The sequence below is a fragment of the Pundamilia nyererei genome, unplaced genomic scaffold, assembly GCF_000239375.1.
Source record: "Pundamilia nyererei isolate P.nyererei 1_Seehausen unplaced genomic scaffold, PunNye1.0 scaffold00329, whole genome shotgun sequence".
Classification (NCBI taxonomy): domain Eukaryota; kingdom Metazoa; phylum Chordata; class Actinopteri; order Cichliformes; family Cichlidae; genus Pundamilia; species Pundamilia nyererei.
In genome coordinates, this window is record NW_005187730.1 from 410,526 (window position 1) to 421,484 (window position 10,959).

General features: G+C 37.4%; 1 protein-coding gene across 5 annotated transcripts in view; it reads right to left on the reverse strand.

Annotated features, from left to right (window-relative positions):
* LOC102192866 (protein FAM184A-like) overlaps positions 1–10,959 on the reverse strand; it is a 217,913-nt gene that overhangs the window by 131,705 nt on the left and 75,249 nt on the right. The gene's annotated exons all lie outside the window — the stretch shown is intronic.

Genomic DNA, 10,959 nt, shown 5'->3' on the forward strand with positions numbered 1-10,959 from the left:
TTGTATGCGTTAGCACCCACAACAATGACAAGTGCAGCCTGGGAGATAAAGCCTGCAAATATTGCCGTCATTGTCACCCACGGACACTGAACAGTGTGTGCCAGTAAAAGACATTCTTCTAAAGGTTATTGCAGATATGAGCCAATATCTTCTGCCAGTGCTGATCTATGTAAAGAGTTTCTGTAGATCAGCACCGTCTGAGAAAATTTGGGTTAATTTTACTATTACACAGCATATATTCAGCATTAGATGAAGACCCATCCTGCCTGGTGGGGCTCTGTGAGAGCATCGGTATACACAATTTAAGGGACTTTCTCAGCCCTAACTGATCCTCTCAGACAGCGTTTTCCCCCAAAACGTGCTCTCGGTAAGGCAGTACATAGCTTTAACTAAAGTCCTGCCTTAAGGCGGAATTACAATTCTCTGTCAAGGTGTTGTGAGGTTACCCTTCAGGTATATACAGGGATCAGCTTAAGATTTAACCCAATGAACTGCCAGAGCACTGTCTGTGAAATGCAATATCATTCATTTATTTTATGTATTGTAGGTATGAAATATATTTTGGTATTCATGTGATGGAGAATCACACCAAGGACACTTTGGTAACAGCTTGTCTAGATTCTAGATAGTAAAACACGTTTGTGCATATTTAGTGATAATTTCAACTTGGTAAATTAAACATCACTAAAATGACCATGTTCCAATTTTTGTAATCACATTGATCACAAGTTTTCTAAAGGACATTGTTCCAGAAGTCTTATGGTTTGCTCGGATGCAACTTTGCAGACCATCCATGTTCCTTTTAGAAGAAAGAAGAGAAGAAGCTTTCTCCTGGCAACACCCCCAAACAAGCTGCACTTGTTCCGACTTTTTCTAATTGTACTCTGACAAACTTCAACATTTAACATGCTAACTGAGGGTGTTAGACTCAAAGATATAGCTCTTAAATTATTTAGGCTGTCCAGTCCTGTATGTTAACAGACTCATGAATGCTTCAGACCGGCATACTGCCAAAAGATCTTTTTAGTGGTGTAGAAACACAAACATTTTAGAAATCTTGTCAAAAAAATTTGTAAAGCTAAAACATATTTATTGTTATTGAGCCGAGACACTGGACTTCACTGAGAAGTCAAAAATGCATCAAGCATAACATTCAACAAATAAAGCAAATGTTTCTGTTCAGGAATGCTAGTAAATACCTGTAATTTGGCATCTTAAACAACTAATAATCTTTGGTCCATCCAGCTGACATAGTGTGAGAGGCACTCTCATTCACACTTATGGGCAATTTAAAATCACTAATTAAGCTAACCCCATTGGCTGCATGTCTTTGGACCCAGAGAGAATCCACGCAAAACACACAGGGAGAACACGCAATCTCCACACAGAAAGACCCCAGCCGGATTTAAACTCAGGACCTTCTTGCTGTGAGATGACACTACTAACCACCACACCACCATGAACAGTGAGAACAAACCACAGATTAAAAGACTGTAAACCACAAGAATGAGTCACAAGACATAAACGAATGTAAACAGGTACAGGTACTAAATTCATCAGAGAAAGTACTGTCAGCTATTAGAGTCTCAATTTAAACCTTTTTCCAGCAGTTAAATTTGAGATTCATGTGTTTTATGACAAAAGGCCACTGTTAAGATTTTCTTTTGGTATACAATACAATGAATGTTACCGTCAGCCTAAACTACAAGCTCTTTTTTACACTTGAATAAAGTGCTACGAATTCATCCATCTAAGGTGTGAGCGTGAGAGAAAGAGGGAGTGAACGTGTTTGCACGGTACCAGAGATCTTTTCTCATCTCCGCCGATCGATCAGTTCATGTCCTTGGAGGAGTTTGCTTAAATGACAGTGATACCAGGCCAATCGATAAGGCGACAGCAAAATGCTGCAAATTTTGCCTGTCAGCTGGGAGAAAGTCACTGCTGAGAAACTCGCTAGGACTTCAACCAGACGCGCTACGGCTGAGTCTCTGCCTGCTGCTCGGTGAAATATGACTCAGCTGCCAAAAGCTGGGAAAAGCTGGGAAAATATGACTGTTTAAAATGAAAGTTTCCTCTCCTCACTTTTACTTAGTTTCTAACCCCCGTTTATTTCTAGTTGCTTTTATGTTATTCACTCGACACAAACCAGCTGCAGTGTATAAGCTTCATAGCAATGCTGAAGATATGTAAACTTGTTTTCTTGTCTCCGTTTAATTTTTTCTACTTGAGGTGTTTACTTGTCTGCAGGAATAATGTCAGATTTACTTTGCGTGGTGCTCCAGACATGCTATCATCAATGTAAGCTTCGGAAAGTAGCGTGGATAAACAAACTAAACGATGTCAAAATATATTAAATTAATGTTGAAATATACAAACACAACAACAAACACAGAACGTTATTTTAGCTTCACACAGAGCAGTAAAGGTTTCTGTCAATACCATAAGGACAGCTTAAGCTGCTTTCAGTAGAAATGATTATATGTGATATTTTGTTTGATATATTTTATGAACATCGAAGTAGTTTCAAAAGCCTCGTCACCTCATTCTCGAGTTATGGGATTTATAAATTTGGGTGTCCACGCTGCTAACAATACTCCATTAGCCTTTCACGGCTGAGGGGTAAAAAGGATGCACACAGCTTTTGGGTCTAAAAAATTAAACCAACTTGGGAGTGCCTAGAACCTGCATTGTCTTTAATGGCCATCAAGGGGTGCTAAATGTACTTTGGGTCCTATAGAAGTCTATAGAAAATAAGCCGTCTGACACTTTCCTGATGACGGTCGAGTGCTCAAGACTCAGTTTTAGTCATACTGAACAAAAAAAACGAAAACATTAAATCTTGGTCGTACTGTGTATCTGAGGTATGCTCACTACGCTCACCACTGAATTGTGATTGCCAAGCCATCAGGAAATGAGCGTGTGGTTTCACGGTCAGAACGGCCCTGCTCTCACCACAGTGGATAATACTGGCATCACTATATCTACATCTGATGTAATATCTATCATCTTTTTTTTTCTTTTTTTTTTCAGATCGATCATCTGACGTCAAGATTCATGGGCTGGACAACACTCATTACACTTTAAATTCAATCGTTTTATTTCAAATGCACACCTATAAAAACTGTGACTGCACCTTGCACCTTGAGATGCATGCATGAATGTCATGTTGAAAAAAATCTGCCCACAAACCAGTAAACCCCTTGCACTTGATATTGCCTTTGGGGAAGTTATAGTAGCTGCAGTGGTTGTGTCCAGGATGCACATATTGCCATGACACACACACCAATTTAATGACTGCAATGCCACTTTTTAAAGAGTTTAGATTTTCCAAAGTCAGACTGAGATTCAGGGAGTGCAAAGTTTAAAAGTGTCCCCACAATTAAAACTCAGACAATAAGAACTCTGAAGAAAAAAAATCAAAATTTCATTGGACCAACAGCAGCTGGAGGCAATATGACAGGGGAGGTGAGTCTTTACTTTTTAATTAGCTTGAAAGGGACAAGATTCTGGGGTGATCAAAGCAAACTATGCTGTTTCATCTTCACTTCCCCACCACACTCAAACCTCAAATTTTGTCACTCCAAATTGCTTGTGAGTGCTATTTTTAGACATTATTTATTTATTTATTGGCTCTGCTGCCAAGATTGGATTGTGTACAACTTGCAGAGATGCACAAAAATATGTTTGGAAGATCCTGGGCACTGGCTTTTGTTGCTTGGTTCCCAGTGCCAGTAGGAAGAAAGGGTTCTGTAGCGTATGCATGTAGAGCAGCGCTTCACGTAGTTTGATCCTGGAGTTCAGAACAACTGCACCGGTGCTGAATACTTCTGTAATGCTGCTTCTAATTAGTAAGACTACAATGCAAAGATACTTAATGACATAACATCAAAAGATGTACATTTTTAGGGGTATAAAGAGATAATATTTAACTGTTCTGCTTTTGTCTCATACAGTTTTACAGAGAGAATTTTATAGAAACTGGATGCACCTGAAACTACAAAGGTAAATATTCATTGTCTTCATTGAGGTAATCCACTTGTTAAGCCCGACTTCATTAGTTACTTCTGGCTCCAAATGCTACTACAGCTCTCAGAAGCCAACGAAACTGAGTAAGTCCATCAAAGTGTGGCTCACAAGTGTTTAATGTATAGCTTTAACCTCCTGAAGCTTTGCAATATTTGGAGTCCTGGATACAATACTAAGCTTAAAGACATGATGGAGAAGCTTAGGATGACAAAAGAATACTTCTGGGGGGCTCGTGTCTATTCAAAGACAGAGTAAAAGCACTGCAGCAAGTTCAAATGACTTTGAGTGAAACTTCCACAGAAAATAAAAGTGAAAAGTCCATCAGGCTTTGCCAAATGAAACGGGGATTGTTAAGGCCAAGATTCAGCTGAAGTCTTTGAACTGGCAGGATGAAAGCTGCCAAAATAAACTCCCATAATAAAGCGGATTGTTAGTATTTGCAACAAAAGTATTAAATATCACCTACAGACCAAACAAACAAGACTTGGAACTGTTTGTGCCCAAAGCAGGAAGTGAAAAGGACAGCTTCTAAAATTTTGTACCGTTGTCATTGGATTCCCAACGACTCAGTGAGGGAAAGAACATAAAAGGGTAAAAAGATGCTGCTTCTTCTTGGAGTTTTAGCAACTTCAAAGGATCTAATGGCCACTAAGAAAAACTGCCAGCTAGCCACACACACACACCTAATCTCTCTTATCGGGTTTTTCCATCAGCTGACGAGACTTTGATGATAATGATGATGTCTAATGACCACCATTACACTACCTTAATGCAAGCCGGTAGTCATTTCCCACCTTGTAGCTTCAGAGCTTTGTCTTAGGAGTTCAGTTGGTGTGTAAGCACGTGAAGGAAAGCTTGAAATGTGTTGGGAAATGCACAAAAACAGAAAGAAATACAGTATATATTCCTCATTCTCTTCATTCTTTTCATTAAATGCCAATTTTCTATATAGAAGCGAGATTCCTCTTCCTAATGTTCAATGATATATTTTATATGTTTTATTTCTCATTTAAAAAAAGTTTAATCATTTCTATTTTTATTCTGGTAATACTGATTAAGACAATTAACAGCTTATAGATATAAATCACTGTTGACTGTGTAAATATTATGATACATAGAATAGAAATATGGTCATGCAATATGTGTTAAAATTTAAAAACAGAACAACAGTGTAAATATAAAAACATCAAGGAGATTTAGAGGTGAAACCAAGTAAACTGCATTAACATGGTTACCACTTAATTCAAATTTCAAGCCTTTGTGCCAGGTGAAGCTAACGATCAACCTCGAAGTGTAAAAATATGAATGCACATTTTAATTAGTAATGTTAACTGCTTCATGCTTTAATTTCTGATTTTGAATTAAAGTTCAAAAATAACACAGTGCAGATATGAGCGACTGCATGTCGGTACCCATGTATTGATTTCTGCACACTTGGGAATAAGATCGTTAATGGTTTGGAAAAAGGTCAGTGGGTGGGATCTGGCATTTAATTGCTCCAATAACTATTGATGTGTCATTTCAGTGGCAGAAGCCTTTTAGTCAGTGGGCTGCTGCAGAAGGTAGTCAGTTTAGTGGAAAAATGGGTTTTGCAAGCAATTAACTTCATTATTACTGCTGCATAACAAACTATAATTATTATGTTGATGGGAAGCCTGCTTTATTTTCTCTCTTTGTCCCCTGTCCAATCTCCCTCTGCCTGAGTCTTAATTCTTATGTCATCTTTTTTTAGTTAAGCTACAGAAATGGAGAGAAGAAGACATTTTTACTACTATTTAATAATACTTTTTTATTTATTTATAATGTTTAGTTATAATGTTCCACTTGTAGATCATCTTATGACACGTGACTCACTTACATTAGCTGATGAGGACCATCATATGCAACTGAAAACTGTAACTGGAGTTCATAATTTGCTGTATAATAAAAACAATGTCAAAGATCAAAAGTTAAACACAAAAACATGAGTATAAAAAAGTGATGCCATGCATGTGACACATGGTTATACATAGGAGACCAGTCAGAGAGAGAAGCAAATCCAGCAGGGACAGGACAAGAAGCAACATTTCTACAACCAAGCCAAAAAGTCATGCACAAAAGAGACCAGTTAGATAATGAGGCAGTACACAAGGAAGAATATGAGAAAGAGCAGGAGGTAAAAGACAAGATGGGCTACATGAAGCAAAACTAGAGGAACAGGAGGATCACAAGATGTAAAAACAATAGGGCAACATAAACATGAGGAAGAAACACAAGGAATCCCGGATGCAAATGAAGCAGGAATATAAAGCTGAAAAAACATACAAAAAAGCATAACCAAAAAAATATGAGGCCATGATTACGAACTTGAAAACTTGTGCAAAAACAATCTGGCAAGTGGGAGGTGAAAGACAGACTGTATATTTATAGAGTGACTGATTAACTAAAAAACAGGTGATACAAAGCAAAAAATCACAAAGGAAGGAAAGACACAAGGTTAAAGTGACAGTGTAAAAAGACAGAGTTAGAAAATAAAACAGGAAATGATGATGTGAGGCAGCTATTCTAACCACTGACCCAGCACCGTCTTGCTTGTGGTCAGTGAGTTGTGAAAGAACAAAGGTCTGAGTAGAGTATAATGTACAATCCCGTGGCGTTCCAATGTGATATCCGCTATAACGGCTTTAAATACTACTTGGCTAAGCAATATGTGATGAGACATGAGTGCCAAATCCTCCCGAGCTGCAGTGACGAACATTGCTAGATAATTATCATTATCTTCCTGCACTCATTAGAATTTAATCTTAGTCAAAATGGAAATTTAATTTCTAATTTGGAATATAAGCCTGTGGCCGTATCATGCATTGGTTTACATTACTCCTATTTTTTTACTTATCTTGTAGAATTTTATGTCATCCATGCCATGTCACAGTTAACTCATTCACTGCCAGCCATTGGCAGTGAATGAGTTAAACCCATTGACTCATTCACTGCAATTGACGGCTATAGACGTCAATGGCAGTGAATGAGTTAACATGGTGCCTACAACCAGTGAACTAATTATTCCATTTGATTTATAGTTTGTGAAGGAGACTGTTAAAGCGATTAGGGGAAGTTGATAATTTTTTTCTGGAGGAAACAGTTTTTCATTAATTTAGAAAATTTCCTTAATAATGTCAGTGATAGAAGACCAGCATACAAACCCAATCCAAATCTCTTTAAGCAAGCTTGAGATCAGGCACAGGGGAAGCAGTCAATCGGGTAAACTAAGCAGGTGAGGAGCAGACAAGAGGCCAGAAATCCAAAAACAGTCCGAGAAAATGAACTGGGAAAAACACCTAAATAAAAATGAAAAAACTACAAAAACATGAAGAATATAAAGCAGCGAGTAGCTTGATCAGAATGAAAAGATGATCCGGTAGTTAACAAGATATAAAAATCAATATTTGCAGCTTAAAATTTGCAGAACGATAAGAAACCAGACTACTTACTCCTCCCATGCAGACTTCAGTTTGTGAGTCGTGCAAGTATATTTCAAAATTCATTTGTATTTTTTCACCTGTCTAGGAAAAACAGTGATCAACTTACAGGGACACTCTTGCTAGCTGCTATTTTAAAAGTTCAGAGCTGTTATTTATTGTCTTAAAAGTATATATATTTGGAAATGTGCATACTGCCCAAGTTAGAAGTTTTATTGAATTTCGGGGCGGTTGTCGAGTTTTGCTGGTGGATGTCAGGAGGCCAGAATGCAGCCCTCAGGCATCTGTCGTTTTCTGCATTTACTTTTACTACATTTGTCTGGTTTGTTTTATTTTATTTAACTATTTTGCTGAATTGAATGTTATCATAGTCTTTGAATTTTATTGTACTTTTGTATGTTTTTTTCAGTCATTAAGCTTCTTTTTATCTTACATTTTTTAAAATTATATTCCATTTAACTTTACATGTTTCTTTTTTATCATTTTCCCACATTGTGCTATTTTGTTTTGTCAACTTTTATTTACGCGTGTCGCAACTATATGTGTTTGAATTTCCAATCAATTAAAATGGAGCTAATACTGACACAGACAGGTGGTGACACTAGCAGGAGGAATTACAAAATAAAACAGGAAATGACTTGCAAATTCAAATAATCAGTATGGTAGTGCTGGGGTTACTTCTCATAAAGACCATCTATTTTCAGATTGAATCCAACATTAGTATCAGCTTCCTTTCAAGTGCCACCTCACACTTCTACTGTGCGCTACATCGCAGCTTTTCCCCGCAACATCATCTGAAAGTTTCATATTTGCAAATGGGGGGGGGGAAGGCACTGTGCCATCTCATTTCAGCTGCCTCAATATTATTCATTTTCTGGGAGAGAATTTACCGAAGCACGGAGAGAGAGATAGGAGGTCTAATTACTTTAATTATAATGTGCGGCTGTGATCTGCTAAACTGTAAGGTGCACCTTAATCCGCCAGCTAATTACGGGATGCTCTGTGGCAGCGTAAGCAGCGGCGCTGCTAAGATGGGTTTGAGCCGGTGAGTAAACTACAAAATTTGGTCTTTATTTAATGCAGATTCTGTGATCTGTGGATCAACTTTGTTAGCATTTCACCAAATAAACACCATCTGATTTTAATTGAAGGATCCTGTCGTGACTTGTCTTTCTGGCGCTGGATAAGGGGGAGAAAATATTAAACGCATGAAGCAGACTCACTGCAGACTGTACATATTTTCTGCTCCTTTTTTTGGGTAAGCTTTTAATGCACATGCTTTTTGCAGCTTGTCAACACTGTTGAATTAAAGAAGAGGCCACTCAGTGCAGTTTTTTCTGATTTTAACATTTGAATCCCTCCATATTTCTATCATACGAATAACACCAGAAAAAGAAAACACATCATGCTCGGGGACAATTCTTCAAAAATATAAAAGAACAGATGCATGGCCTAAAAGTCAACATCAAATACGTCTAAAAGAACGTGTGAAAGTGCCTCTTGCTTCCCAAAGATCGGTGACTGCTCAACAGTCAGTTGAGCTAAAATGTCAAAATGTACTTTAGTCATTTCTGGTTTTAATTAATAACTCGTTGATGTGAACATGATCCAAATTAGCTTAATATTCAGTTTCATTGTAAAGTACCTTTATTTCAAAAACTTGTAGTCTTACATAATGCATTTGTTCTCATTGTTTTATACACACTTATTTACTCCCCTTGACATCTGTCTCTCTTTCTCTCTGTTCTGCAGGACCAGAGTAGCCAGTGACATTAAATGTTACCATTAAAAGGACTGAATAGATGCCATCAATTCTCAAAACCAGCTTTTATTAGCTTAATTTGCAGTGATGCATGACTTAACGCACACATTTTAATTTAACAGAGAATCTGATTTACTGGGAATCATTAGCTGCATTTGGTTTTTAGAGCACCGTGTAACTCACCAAACAGACTCAGCGAGCAGAAAAATCAGCTTTACAATCATTTGAAGACTCTCCATGGGGGAATAGTTTGCGCATCACTTCTTTTGGAATACACACTTAATAAATCCTACTCCTAAAACAGAGTCACTGTTGCTCAGCAATACGCAAATGCATGCCTAAAGTAGCGCCAAACACTGGAGGGATGACATATATTTATCATAGATCTAAATCCAAAGTAAAATTTTGTTGGAAGCCAAGTATTTTTAGCTGGCATGAAAGCCAACTTTCTGCACTCTGACTTGATAATTAACCAGTTACTGTGGCAACTACTGCAAATACAGATGCGGCATAAAAGCGCGTGACAACTAGTGAGAGTTTGTTTATATGCGTTGTTACTGTGTTACAAGAACTAAACAGTACAGACTCATCTAATTGAACAATGAGCACCATCTGGATGCAATTAGTTTACTGTAAGCTCTGAGTGCGTTGTTCTTCTGGTTCTTTAACACAACACAAAGAAGGAGTAATGCAATCTGTTTCTGGTGCATAATACTTTCATTCATCTTAACCTTTTTATGGAAATTCAGGAAAAATGAATACAACAAAAAGTCAGATTGTAGCTCATTTCTTTTGTCCTTTAACCCGTGAATACTCAGGCACACAAACATTGAGTAGGGGGGATGCTGGGCTTTCTTTCTCCGCTGGTTGGATGTGATGTGATTTCTATATTATTTGCATAAATAGTTTAGCTCTGACAGACACAGTGACCCCCTGCTTGGATCACAGAATTAAAGATTAGAATACCTTCATATTTGGCCAATATGTTAACCTAAGAAGAAACTTATCCAGATTACTGGATACAAACATTTTGGACTTACTAACAAGTTGTTTAATGAGCTAAGATTTCAAGGTATGGTATGGCTGTGGTTACACCCTAAAAAAAACAACATACTAATGCTACAGTCACACTGGGAAAAACAGTGGTTGATGAATTGTTCCCTTCAAAATGGTTCCTTTGAAGACAGAGACCAGGTCTGTGATTAATCACAGTCTGTTACAGTCTTTCAAGCGTCTTTAGTGTTTCAAAAATGCGATGAAACTGTAATAAGACAGAATCATTCTGTTATCAGTTTGCACCGAATGGATTCAAATTGGCAATTATGTAAAATTGGTGATAGTATAACAATTAACTGTTATAAACCACCAAAAATATCAAATCTGTTGCTGACTAAATATGCAGAAATTGACATTAAATAAAAATTCACATTCACCCATCTTCCTACACTCAGAGTCTAACCAGAACCCCCTAGATTTAAAATTAGAACTCATAAATTCCCCTGCAAATAATGATGATGTTTCTGCAGGACAGCAATTTAACTGTAAAATGACACAGTCCCTCAGAAACCTTCCATTGCAAACATTGGAACCAGTTGAGTTGAGTCCCCTGTTACAAAGACATATGTTCCAAACAATTAGCATTCATTAGTCCAGACTGACTGACTATTTGGATTATTTAGCTGCTTACAATACAAAGGTACTTCTCTTTTTTTT